Here is a 14,648-nt window from a genome sequence, read left to right as displayed (position 1 = left end):
TGTCGTACACACACGGCTCCGCTCATGTCGTACAAACACGGCTCCGCTCCGCTCATGTCGTACACACACGGCTCCGCTCATGTCGTACATACACGGCTCCGCTCATGTCGTACGCACACGGCTCTGCTCCACTCATGTCGTACACACACGGCTCCGCTCCGCTCATGTCGTACCCACACGGCTCCGCTCCGCTCATGTCGTACACACACGACTCCGCTCATGTCGTACACACACGGCTCTGCTCCGCTCATGTCGTACACACGGCTCCTCTCCGCTCATGTTGCACACACACGGCTCCTCACCGCTCATGTCGTACACACACGGCTCTGCTCCGCTCATGTCATACACACACGGCTCCGCTCATGTCGTATACACACGGCTCCGCTCATGTCGTACACACACGGCTCCGCTCATGTCGTACACACACGGCTCTGCTCCGCTCATGTCGTACACACACGGCTCTGCTCCGCTCATGTCGTACACACACGGCTCCGCTCCGCTCATGTCGTACACACACGGCTCCACTCACGTCATACACACACACGGCTCTGCTCCGCTCATGTCATACACACACGGCTCTGCTCTGCTCATCTCATACACACAGGGCTCTGCTCCGCTCATGTCGTACACACACGGCTCCGCTCCGCTCATGTCGTACACACACGGCTCCGCTCATGTCGTACACACACGGCTCCGCTCCGCTCATGTCGTACAAACACGGCTCTGCTCCGCTCATATCGTACACACACGGCTCTGCTCCGCTCATGTCGTACACACACGGCTCCGCTCATGTCGTACACACACGGCTCTGCTCCACTCATGTCGTACACACACGGCTCCCTTCATGTTGTACACACACGGCTCCGCTCCGGTCGTACACACATGGCTCCGCTCATGTCGTACACACACGGCTCCGCTCATGTCGTACACACACGGCTCCGCTCATGTTGTACACACACGGCTCCGCTCCGCTCATGTCGTACACACACGGCTCTGCTCCGCTCATGTCGTACACACACGGCTCCGCTCATGTCGTACACACACGGCTCCGCTCCGCTCATGTCGTACACACACGGCTCTGCTCCGCTCATGTCGTACACACACACAGCTCTGCTCCGCTCACATCATTCACACAGGGCTCTGCTACATCCACACTGTCCATCCCTCCTGACTCCACACATATCCTTCCACTCATCCACCACCATGACAACCAGCACAGCAGAGTCCTGCACACACTGAGCTGATCATGTGACCCCTGACTCCTCCCCTCCATGTGACATCATCACAGGTCCTGGAAGCACAGAGCAGCCATATATCTAGTGTTGTGGCTAATTCCCAGTGGGTAGAAGAACCTGTGGGCGTGACGGGTTTAGTGGGCGTGACCAACTTCGTTGATGGATGTGATGATGTTCCTTCCTGTCCACTATAATCATGCAGGCTCCGCCCCCTGTACCCCTACATCTGGAGCTCTTACCCCCAGACCCTGCTTCTATTATAATCAACTCTATGCCCACCTGGACTAATGTGTCTTTCTGGTATCAGCAATGTTGGTGAAGGCCACGCCCCCTTCTGGTCACATGGGCATGACGTCGGCATAGGTCCCTCAGGCCACTGGGATTTAGACGTTACCATATATCCAGTGTGCGGCTCTGCAGGAGGAGGTATGTGGAGATTCCCCATTACTGGGCGCATTAACCCCTGCAGCTCTGAGACTTTCTTGTTGTTTTTCTCGCGCTGATTTCTATGAATCGTGAGGTTTTTGTTCTGTTTCCTCTGATAGATACAGACTCCCCAACTTAGAGAGGCAGGAAGTGAGGAAACCCGTCTGCCCCCGACCCATTTCTGCCCTCAGTCCCCGGCCCCTGTCCCGCCCTCTGGTCCCCTGTCCCGCCCTCTGGTCCCCTGTCCCGCCCTCTGGTCCCCTGTCCCGCCCTCTGGTCCCCTGTCCTGCCCTCTGGTCTCCTGTCCCGCCCTCTGGTCCCCCGTCCTGCCCTCGGTCCCCGGCCCCTGTCCCGCCCTCTGGTCCCCGGCCCCCGTCCCGCCCTCTGGTCCCCGGCCCCCGTCCCTCCCTCTGGTCCCCGGCCCCCGTCCCGCCCTCTGGTCCCCGGCCCCCGTCCCGCCCTCTGGTCCCCGGCCCCCGTCCCGCCCTCTGGTCCCCGGCCCCCGTCCCGCCCTCTGGTCCCCGGCCCCCGTCCCGCCCTCTGGTCCCCGGCCCCCGTCCCGCCCTCTGGTCCACGGCCCCCGGCCCGCCCTCTGGTCCCCGGCCCCCGTCCCGCCCTCTGGTCCCCGGCCCCGTCCCGCCCTCTGGTCCCCGGCCCCCGTCCCGCCCTCTGGTCCCCGGCCCCCGTCCCGCCCTCTGGTCCCCGGCCCCCGTCCCGCCCTCTGGTCCCCGGCCCCCGTCCCGCCCTCTGGTCCCCGGCCCCCGTCCCGCCCTCTGGTCCCCGGCCCCCGTCCCGCCCTCTGGTCCCCGGCCCCCGTCCCGCCCTCTGGTCCCCGGCCCCTGTCCCGCCCTCTGGTCCCTGGCCCCTTCTGTGCCCCCACACAGTATAATGTTCCCCCTCACACCTCGACAGCAGTGATAGGACACACCGTGCTCCTCTATATTTTTCTCCTCGCCCCTTATCACCCATTCACCGTTTTTTTCTCCCCGGCAGGAGGAGGTGTCAGAGGGTGGGATGCAGTGAGGGGGATCAGCAGGAAGATATCGGGGAGCGTCGTCTGTATTCAGGATGGTTGGGACCTGGACATTATTTTTTGATTGTTAATAGTAGTAGCAGCCGGAACTTGTTCCTTTCATGTTAGATTCTCTATATGATTAATTTCTTTTCTTTTGAGAAAAGAGGCAATTTGGCAAACACATTCGTAAGGCCGTGTTCTCATGTAGTGGAAATGCTGCAGGTTTTTCTGCTGTTTTTGTTATCTGCAAGTTTGTTGCAGCTGTCAACCAAAGTGTGTAATACTGTTTTTTTTTATGTTTTTCGTGCAGATTAGAAGAGTTTTTAAAGCTCTAATATATATATATATATATATATATATATATCTATTATATAAAGCTGAGTGTATGTATGTATATATATGTGTGTGTGTGTGTGTGTGCGCGCTAAAGGAATCTGCACCGTCGCATTTACAATTACAAAATTTTGCAGACACCCCATGAATGTCATAGACTATGTTTTGACGGGAAAATTGAACCCCGCGCTTTACAGTTACTCTCCAAAAAACATGCCTCCATTAAAGTGAATGGAGCTGTGAGCTACAGGCTATTCATAGGAGCTGTGATTGGTTGCTATAGGAACAAAGGTCATTCCTAGTATAAGAAGCTTATGTGTGAGGTAATATGATGTCGGTGGTGAGACAGACACAGACTGAGAGACACTATGGGGAGATAAGGTATGCACACCAGTGACTATGGAAGGGGAATACATGGAATAGCAGAAACTGCTGTGTGAATACTGACTTGAAAAATCCAATAGCTATATGCACGAGTGAATATGTGAAAAATGGAATCTGCATTACTGCCATGAACATATGAATCAAGAGAAATTTAGCTACTGAATTGATCAATGCAATAGAGCCCCAACACTACGCCAAAGTATTTCCCTACGTTGGGGTCCCTAGCTTGTGTGTGTCCTCTCATGCAGTTAAAAAACTTACCGTGTATGGGAAGCTGAGACCCAGGCTATTTATGCATATGATATGGATTGGCAATGGGTGTGGTTGGGTTTTTTAGGTTTTTGCACCCAGTACAGACTGAGAGACAGGCAGACAGAGAAAGAGACACACAGGGAAAGAGACAGGCAGACAAGGAAAGAGACAGAGAGACAGACGGGAAACGAGACAGACGGGGAAGGAGACAGACAAAGATGGGGAAGGAGACAGACAAAGATGGGGAAGGAGACAGACAAAGATGGGGAAGGAGAGAGACAAAGACAGGGAAGGAGACAGACAAAGACGGGGAAGGAGACAGACAAAGACGGGGAAGGAGACAGACAAAGACGGGGAAGGAGACAGACAAAGACTGGGAAGGAGACAGACAAAGACTGGGAAGGAGACAGACAAAGACGGGGAAGGAGACAGACAAAGACGGGGAAGGAGACAGACAAAGACGGGGAAGGAGACAGACAAAGACGGGGAAGGAGACAGACAAAGACGGGGAAGGAGACAGACTGGGAAGGAGACTGACAAAGACGGGGAAGGAGACTGACAAAGACGGGGAAAGAGACAGACTGGGAAGGAGACAAGAAAAGAGACAGACAGACGGGGAACGAGGCAGACGGTGAAAGATGGGGATTGAGTCAGACAGACAGAAAGGGAGAGAGACAGACACAGAGACACAAAGATAGAAAGAGACAGAGAAACTGATACAGAGACAGACAGAGAAATAGACATAGACAGACACACAGAGACAGACAAGAAAAAAGACAGACAGACAGACAGAGACTGGGAGAGAGACAGAGAGACAGTTACTATCCTGACGCCCGGGTACTACAGCTAGTGTGTGTGTGTTTGTGTATATATATAATCCAAAGGAGAAAGAGAGTCGCACTCCACGAAGATCTCCATATTATTCCATCTTTATTTTATGAAAACATGCAGGTACAAGCGGTGGGGAGGGTGAGACAAGCCATACAACGCCGGACGACGGCGTGCCGTTTCGCTAAATCTTAGCTTCCACGGGTCCAGTGCAAACTGCCATGCAGTACCGCCCTCTTAAACACAGATGGTGCGGATACTACGTCAGCAAAGTGATTTAAAATGCAAAATGCAAGTATACAATTAGTTACCGCAACAAAAACAGGTGAATGTTTTCAGAGGTGTTAATACATAGCAATCTAACACGCATGTCTCTTTTTATGGAAATATAACAAAAAACAAAAAAGTTCACAATATGTCATTTCAGGAAACAAATCATGATCCGATCAAACATTATAGTAAAGCCAATTTCTGAGTAATACAGCTTAATACGTATCTTCTTTTTAGAAGTATAACATATAAATATATTCAATAGCTATTTTTCATTAGAAAAAAATCATGATCAGATAGTACCATTCATAAAAGGACATCGCAGTCAGTGTGTCATGCAGTCATCATATTAAATAAGAGAAAAGTACTTAGAGGAAAACAAACAGATCGTTCCTATCGTTCAGACCTAGCGGTCCCATTGCGTTTAGATCTAGAATCAGTCTGGATTCTTTTTGTAGTAGCATGCGGTGTGTATCACCGCCTCTGCTACTGGGGTTAACTTTAAACAGACCTGCAAATGACATTAAGCAAGAATTGCTATTATGATGTTCCTGCATATGTTTGATAAGGCGTGCTGAGCCTACCCCGATGTTAAAGATTTACAGTGTTCCCTGAAACGGACATAAAGGGGCCGAATCGTTTTTCCAATGTAATAATAATTACAAGGGCAAAATATAGCGTACACTATATAAGTGGACTTGCATGATATAAAATCATTAACCCTAAGGTATTCGCACCCCACTTTAACAACGTCCCCCGTTTTATGAGCCGAGCAAAAGGGACAATTCCCACATCTAAAATTACCCTTCATTCTTTTTCGGTCTAACCAGGTTTTTTCTTTTGCAAGTACAAATCTATTATTGACTAAGAGGTCACCCAAATTCTGGCATCTTCTATAGGATACCAAAGGGCCCTCCTTAACTAGATCTCTGAGATCCTTGTCATTCTTTAACAAGTGCCAATGTTTTTTTTATACTAGACCTCACAGTATCAAACATAGAGTTGCGGAATATACGGCAACACGTGGAGTAGGCGGTGCACCGGGACTTCTTACTTTTACCATTTAAAGGACTTGTGCTATACCGTAAGTGCACGCTTACATATTTTCGTGTCTCCATAAAATTTACCGTTTACTATTTTGCCGCTTATTTCCCAACCCCGATTATTTATAACATGGCAGAAGCCGCTACGGACATTACTGAGAGCGGTATCACCGCGGGGAGGGAGGACTCCTCAACGTTTTTTAGTTGCTGCAACGATAAGGTGAACTTAGAAGTTTTGGGTAATAAAAGCCTTGAAAGACACATCACATCTCTTGCGGAAAAAGAAATTAATCTATTTTGGACTGTGCAGTCATTAAAGTCTTATAAAGACAGTCAGCGTGTACCACGAGGTCTTAGAATTGTTAAACAGATCTCTTTCTATCAGGATGACGTTTCCTTCAAAAAGGAATGGGGCAAAGTACAACAGGAGTGTTCTATGAGATTCCTGCAGATTGTGTTGGCACAAAATGAGGAAGAGCATGATAAAGTTACTACTGAGCTGTTGGATCTAAGAAAGGAACTGGAGAATCGTATCACGGAGGAGGCCTGGAGATCCTTCCTGATTAAATTGGATAAAAAATTGATACCACTTCAGGCGCAAATAAAAGAGAGAAAAAGAGAAAAATATATCAGAGATAAGATGGACTATGATAACCAAGTTTTTTCTTGAAATAAAATTCGATCCTTAACCCATAACTTCAGAAGGTCTTATCACAAATATCCCTACAGAAATGTGAATAGAAGAAGGAATGCATGGACCACGGACTCTGACTCCAGTGGGGGAGAAAAGCTCATGGTTAGGCATAAAAAACCATCACCTGCGATCGCTTCTCAGGCTCCTTCCCCGTCTGCCCCCCCTTTTAGGAGGCGGATCAGGAGGGGTGGCAGACGAGGACGGAGAGGAGATGCCCAATCCTGGGAAGCGAAAACAGGTTTCTTGGAGGGCATAGTAGGTGAATATGGGTCAACTGACGGGGCAAGTGTTCTGCCAGACTTATCTTCATATGATAAAAAAATGAATGTAGCAAGAAAAAATGAAGGAATAATTACTGGATGTAGAAATACAGTGTTTAACCTAACATCATTTCCTCTTACAGCTGATATCTATTCTGTGCTCAGGAAGGGTCTGAATTTTTGCCTTCCCGAAAAATTTAATCTTACAGATTTTCGAATAGACCTGTATAAGGGTTGCAGGAAATTACATCTTAAAAAGTATTATAGCACTCAGAAAAAAAGTGTTCAGTCAGGAATCATAGGAGAGCGACAATGTAGGGTAGGCCCCCTTGGTTTCTTCGGAGGCCAAGGGAGCACACCCTCCCTGGAGAAGGATGTACGCTTGCTCCTTAGTTTAGACAGCCCTGAGACTGTCTCTACCGATTTAACGAAGGAAAATAATCCTGACTGCACTTTATCTACCCCTTTTAAAAAAGGTCTAAAATCTACGTTCTTTCCTCCTCTAACCCCAGGTAATAGCGTGGATTTATTCCAGGAACTGGTGATTAGAGACCTGGAAACCCTTAGGTATATACCACCCGCGGACAATTTAACTAAAAAAGAACTTAAAGCCCTTAAACTTTTGCAGAACAATCGGGATATAATAATCAGAAGGGCCGACAAGGGGGATGCGATAGTCCTATTGACAAAAAAAGCCTATCAAGCAGAGTCTGAAAGACAACTAAATAATACCAATGTGTATAAAAAACTTTCCAGTGATCCTACCTGGATATATGTAAAACAACTGAGAAGTTTTCTATTTAAATGGGTGAACAATAACAACTTAATAAAAAGTACTGCAGAAAAACTATTACCTGTTTACCCAAAAAAAGCACATTGGTATTATTTACCTAAAATACATAAGGATCTATCTTCCCCCCACGGCCGCCCCATAATTTCGGGCATAGGATCCGTAACTGAACCCCTTTCTCAATATCTTGAATGGCTGCTGAAGCCTTTATCTAAAATGATTCCCTCTTATATAAAGGATACGGGTGACTTTATGGAAATGCTGGATGACTTCCAATGGCAGGACGGGTTCCAGTTGGCATCTCTGGACATCGAGAGTCTGTACACCCGGATCCCTCAAGATCTGGGTGTGCAGACTATCAAAAAAGTCCTGACCTATTTTGGACAAGATCCTTCTCTTGTGACTTTTGTGGCAGAGGCGTTTGATTTTGTGCTCAGTCACAATGCTTTTACTTTTGGAGAGCAATGGTATTTGCAATGCGGGGGTACTGCTATGGGTACCCCCACAGCTTGCATTTTTGCAAACCTATATCTAGCGGCTTTAGAGGATGAATTGATCTATGGACCTGGTAACCCATTTCTTAAACATATAAAGACATACGCAAGATACGTGGATGATGTATTTCTGGTATGGGATGGCACTGAGCAAGAGTTTGAGCATTTTGTTATCTACTTAAATAACACTAATATATTTAATATGCTATTTACTAGTCAGTTTGGCGGCCAGGAACTAATTTTCCTGGACGTCAAACTGACAGTGAATGACGGGACTATCCTTAGGGAGGTCCATAAAAAACCTACAGCTGTTAATAATTTGCTACATTTTAGTAGCGCTCATCCATCCCATACCAGAACCTCACTCCCGTATAGTCAGTTCTTGCGCTTAAAAAGAATAAATAATGATCCTCTTAAGTTTAAAGAACAGGCCTCTGACTTGAAGGCACGTTTATCCGAAGGGGGTTACCCCTCTAAGATCATAGAAGCCGCTTTAGATAGGACCGCAACTGCGACTAATAAACATGATAGATCTTTCGAAAAAGTCCCTAAAAAAATGTCCAAAGAAATACCTGATAAGGTCCCCAGAGAAAGATGCGCCTTTAATTTTAAGTACAACTCTATGTTTGATACTGTGAGGTCTAGTATAAAAAAACATTGGCACTTGTTAAAGAATGACAAGGATCTCAGAGATCTAGTTAAGGAGGGCCCTTTGGTATCCTATAGAAGATGCCAGAATTTGGGTGACCTCTTAGTCAATAATAGATTTGTACTTGCAAAAGAAAAAACCTGGTTAGACCGAAAAAGAATGAAGGGTAATTTTAGATGTAGGAATTGTCTCTTTTGCTCGGCTCATAAAACGGGGGACGTTGTTAAAGTGGGGTGCGAATACTTTAGGGTTAATGATTTTATATCATGCAAGTCCACTTATATAGTGTACGCTATATTTTGCCCTTGTAATTATTATTACATTGGAAAAACGATTCGGCCCCTTTATGTCCGTTTTAGGGAACACTGTAGATCTTTAACATCAGGGGTAGGCTCAGCACGTCTTATCAATCATATGCAGGAATGTCATAATAGCAATTCTTGCTTAATGTCATTTGCAGGTCTGCTTAAAGTTAACCCCAGTAGCAGAGGCGGTGATACACACCGCATGCTACTACAAAAAGAATCCAGACTGATTCTAGATCTAAACGCAATGGGACCGCTAGGTCTGAACGATAGGAACGATCTGTTTTCCTCTAAGTACTTTTCTCTTATTTAATATGATGACTGCATGACACACTGACTGCGATGTCCTTTTATGAATGGTACTATCTGATCATGATTTTTTTCTAACGAAAAATAGCTATTGAATATATTTATATGTTATACTTCTAAAAAGAAGATACGTATTAAGCTGTATTACTCAGAAATTGGCTTTACTATAATGTTTGATCGGATCATGATTTGTTTCCTGAAATGACATATTGTGAACTTATTTGTTTTTTGTTATATTTCCATAAAAAGAGACATGCGTGTTAGATTGCTATGTATTAACACCTCTGAAAACATTCACCTGTTTTTGTTGCGGTAACTAATTGTATACTTGCATTTTAAATCACTTTGCTGACGTAGTATCCGCACCATCTGTGTTTAAGAGGGCGCTACTGCATGGCAGTTTGCACTGGACCCGTGGAAGCTAAGATTTAGCGAAACGGCACGCCGTCGTCCGGCGTTGTATGGCTTGTCTCACCCTCCCCACCGCTTGTACCTGCATGTTTTCATAAAATAAAGATGGAATAATATGGAGATCTTCGTGGAGTGCGACTCTCTTTCTCCTTTGGATTATCTGTGGCTTGCGCTCTGAGTCTGCACCAGGATCCCTTCCATGGTCTATCAGGGTTTGAAATGCGGAATATACGGCAACACGTGGAGTGGGCGGCGCAGCGGGACTTCTTACTTTTACTAATATATATATATATATATATATATATATATACATATATATATATATATATAATGTATATATATATATGAACAATGGCAGAGCAGAGTCCAGCAATAACGTGAGCAATCCAGGCTGCTGTTAAAATATTTCTTTCTCTTTATTTATAATTCCATTAAAAGGCAATGGTCCAAGCAGTTCAAAACAGCATTAACGCAGGAAAGTAGTGCAGATGGGACTACGCGTTTCAGCGGTAAAACCCGCCTTCTTCACGGTCCAGAATCTAATCTGCTTTCCAAACATGGAACCTTAAGGCCCCTTTACACACTGAGACTTTCTAGCGATCCCACCAGCGATCCCAACCTGGCCGGGATCGCTACAAAGTCTCTGGTGAGTCGCTGGTGAGCTGTCAAACAGGCATACCTGGAAAACGACGCAACAGCGATACGGACCTGCAGAACGACCTAGCTAGTCATTGGGGACGTTGTAAAGCAGCTTTTTGAAAGGGAAGTCGCTAACGAAGTCGCTGTAAAGGCCCCTTTACACACTGAGACTTTCTAGCGATCATGCTGCACAGCGGGAAACAATGGACCAAAGAATGGTCCTGAGAGATGTGTAGCGATCAGCAACCTCACAGCAGGGGCCAGGTCGCTGATGTGTTTCACACACTGCAATGTCGCTGGGGAGGTCGCTATAACGTCACAAAACCGGTGACGTTACAGCAATGTCGTTTGCGATGTTGCAGTGTGTAAAGGGGCCTTTATATACATCTCACTCCCATCAGGGTAATTATAAACATATGTGAGAAACTTAAAAACATGAACAAGACAAGCAGATCAAACATATAAACTATCTGCATATTGATCAATGTACAACATACATGAGAATTACAAAGAAAGGATTCAATATTTTGGAGATAATGAAATCGGAAGACCCGGTAACCTGACCATAAAATGTAAATGGTACAAAAACATGGAAATAGGATGTTAACCAGCATTGTATAGTAAGAGTATATCAATAGTGCATAATAATATCCAAGCGGTTATTAAAGCCCTGTGGCATGCGGGTCCCCAGCTCAAATATCCACCTACTCTCTCTGGCAAGCACTTTTTTTATCAAAATCTCCCCCTCTCAATGGTTTTTTTACATGCTCTATGCCCATAAAAGAGAAACCGCGTAAATCCCCATTATGTGTTTTTGAGAAATGTCGGGATACTACTGATGCACCAACCATTGGCAAATTACTAGCGTCTAATAGGTGTTTGCGGATTCTAGTTTTAAGGGGGTTCATTGTGCAACCCACATTTTGCTTGTGGCATATATTGCAATTAATTAGATACACTACATTCTCCGTATTGCAGTTTATAAAAGAACAGACATTGAACTGTTTTTTTATTGGAAATAGATGTAAATGTCTTAGATTTATTCGCAAAACTGCAGCACTTGCAAATGTTGGCACCGCATTTAAAAAAAACCCTGTTGTTTTTAACCAGTTATTAGGGGAGATTTTATCAGGATCTTTAAACATGCTAGGTGATAACAATGTAGCTAAAGTCGGGGCTCTCCTTGCCACAAAAGCAATATCATTTTCCACGATATTTTTTAGAATGTCATTCTGGGACAACAAAGGGAGATATTTTCTGATGATTTTGACAATATAATTAAACTGAGGGCTATAATTAGTACTGAAACCCACCCTAGATTTTTTAGAGTCAAATTGTCTTTTTTTTCTTGGTAGATTCCAACAGCTTAACCCTATCCATGCCTGCCACTATTTTCTTGGCTCTCTCCAAAGACCAATTGGGATACCCCCTTTTTTTAAAATTATTACAGGTCATTTCAATTTATTCCTCCAATTTGTCACTAGATGTAAAATTCCTTTTTAAGCCTGTTTTACACGTTACGATTAAGCATACGATATCGTATGCGATCGTAACCGCCCCCATCATATGTGCGGCACATCCAGTTTGTTGAACGTATTGCAGAAATGATTATTTGCTATCACACGTATTTACCCTTCCATATGACCTCGCTGTGGGCGGCGAACATCCACATCCTGGAGTGGGAGGGACGTTCGACGTCACGCAGCAGCCGGCCAATAGAAGCGGAGGGGCGGAGATGAGCGGGACGTAAACATCTGGCCCACCTTCTTCCTTCCGCATTGCCGGTGGGAGCCGCGGGACGCAGGTAAGATCTGTTCATCGTTCCTGGGGTGTCACACACTGTGATGTGTGCTGCCTCGGGAACATTGAACAACCTCACATTCAATTTTTAGCAATTGAACGACGTGCATGCGATGAACGTTTTAACGTTCAATCGCAATCGCACATAGCTGTCACACGCTACAATATAACTTAAGATGCCGGATGTGCGCCACTTACGACGTGACCCCGCTGACACATCGTAAGATATATTGTAGCGTGTAAAGCCCGCTTAAGACTGATAAGCTCCCCCACAGGAATATTCTGAATGACATGTTTGGGGTGATTAGAGGAAGCCATTATAATACTATTGCATACAATGGATTTTTTATTGGGAGATATCAACACCTTATTATTGTCCAAATCTACAGTCAATTTTAAATCCAAGAAGCTTATTGATACATCATCAACACTACTAGTAAATTTTAGGTTGAAATCATTAAAGTCCAAATAAGAAAAAAATGCATTCGTAGACGAGAGACTACCCCTCCAGAAAAATACCAAATCATCAATAAATCTCCCCAGCCAAACAATATTATCTTTATATGGGTTATCAATATTATTTTCTTCCCACACAGACATAACCAGGTTAGCTAGGGAAGGTGAAAACGTGGCGCCCATGCTCACGCCTTGTGTCTGGAGGAAGTATCTCTCGTCAAAAGAAAAATAGTTGTGGCTTAAAAGAAATTGAATTGAAGAAACAATAAACCTCTGAATGGAATAATCATAGTTACTGTATCTGGACAAATAATATGTGATGCATCGTATCGCGATGTGATGGGGGATAGAGGGATATAGCCGCACAACATCGCAAGATAACCACACATAGTCAGATTGCCAATGACATTTTTCCATAATCTGTATCATACTTTTGGAATCTTTGAGATGACTAGGTGTCAATGGCACTAAGGGTTGGAGATAGAAATCCACCCACTCCCCTAGTTTCTCACTGAATGACCCGATCCCAGACAGAATAGGTCTGAGAGGGGGAGGAAAGACCTCTTTATGAACTTTACGGAGTGAGTGGTATATTGGGACAATCGGTGTTTCGCAATAAAGACATTTTTTAATTCTGTCTGAAATAGCACCCATACCAATTCCCACCTGTAATAGATGTAATAATTCAGAATTGAATGAATTTGTTGGATTAGATGGCAATTCAATATAGGTGCTATTATTTTCCAGATCTAGCAGGTTCATTTTTTTGTATAAACCAGCATTGAGAGCTACAATAGCGCCCCCCCTTGTCCGCCTGGATAACAAGGAGATCGCTATTAGCTCTCAATTCATCAATTGCCCTGTGCTCAGAAGTACTCAGATTGAATTTAACCTCTTGATGTTCTACTTGGTTATAAAGAGACACCAGCTCACTTTCAATTGTTTCCTGAAAAAAATCAAGAAAGGGAGGTCTCGATTTTACTGGGTAGAACATAGGATTACAAGTCTGAAACCTGTCATTTAAATTAACCCTATCCTCCAACTCTGTCTCTCCCTCTAGTTGTCTTAAATTAGAAACCGCTACTTGTTCACTAAAATGAATGCAATTATTATCAGATGATATACTGACAGATAGTAAATCACTATACGCATGAATATTATCTTAATTATAATGAACTTTAAGGATCAAATTACGTGCAAATCTATTGATATCAACAATAGTGTCAAATAACTGAATTGTTTGACTGGAGAAAAACCCAGTCCTTTAGACAAAAGTCCAATTTGTGAGTCCGTCAAAATGTAACTGGAAAGATTAAATACAGGGACCTCCATTAACGGCTCTTGCGAAACGTCATATGAAAGTCTTTTGGACTTGTGTTTCCTTACTCCCCTCTTGCATGATCGTTTTTTGGCAAGGCACCTTCTCGTTGAAAGTTCCTTTTTTGGTGTTTTTTGCCACAAGTCTGAGGCAACTGAGGAGTCCGTTAAATCATCTGATGTTTACCCAAAAGAGGTATCATAATTGGCCGTGGAGTTCAAGGATACTTTAGGTTTCTTATACCAGGGCTTATGTTTTCTCAAAATTGAGGGAGGATTACTAGCCCAATTATATATTTTATCATTCTTATAGTCATCAAGATCTCTCAGAAATTTTCTTTTCTTTATAGCTATGATGGAATTCTCCCTCCTTTTTAAGTTATTATACATACGGTCCTGGAATTTGGTGATAGTGTCTGAAATCTCCAGATCTCTAACGGAGTTTTTAATAAGCTCAATCTCATTATTAAGTTCAGCAAGTTCTTTATCCTCTTCTGTAATCAATTTAAGTGAACACTCACTTAGAATATTGTCCCAGTTTTTTTGAAAGTCCGCTCCATATGCAGTATATATATATATATATATATATATATATATATATATATATATATATATATATATATATATATAATCTTTGATTCTGTGTGTTGTATACCTGTGTCCTTTACATACTAGCCATAAACGTGCCAAAAAGCCTCTTGCCCGCTCCTGCCGCTTGCATCTCAAGAACATCTCTAG

The sequence above is a fragment of the Anomaloglossus baeobatrachus genome, chromosome 5 (assembly GCF_048569485.1).
Source record: "Anomaloglossus baeobatrachus isolate aAnoBae1 chromosome 5, aAnoBae1.hap1, whole genome shotgun sequence".
NCBI lineage: Eukaryota > Metazoa > Chordata > Amphibia > Anura > Aromobatidae > Anomaloglossus > Anomaloglossus baeobatrachus.
This window is presented reverse-complemented; position numbering follows the sequence as displayed.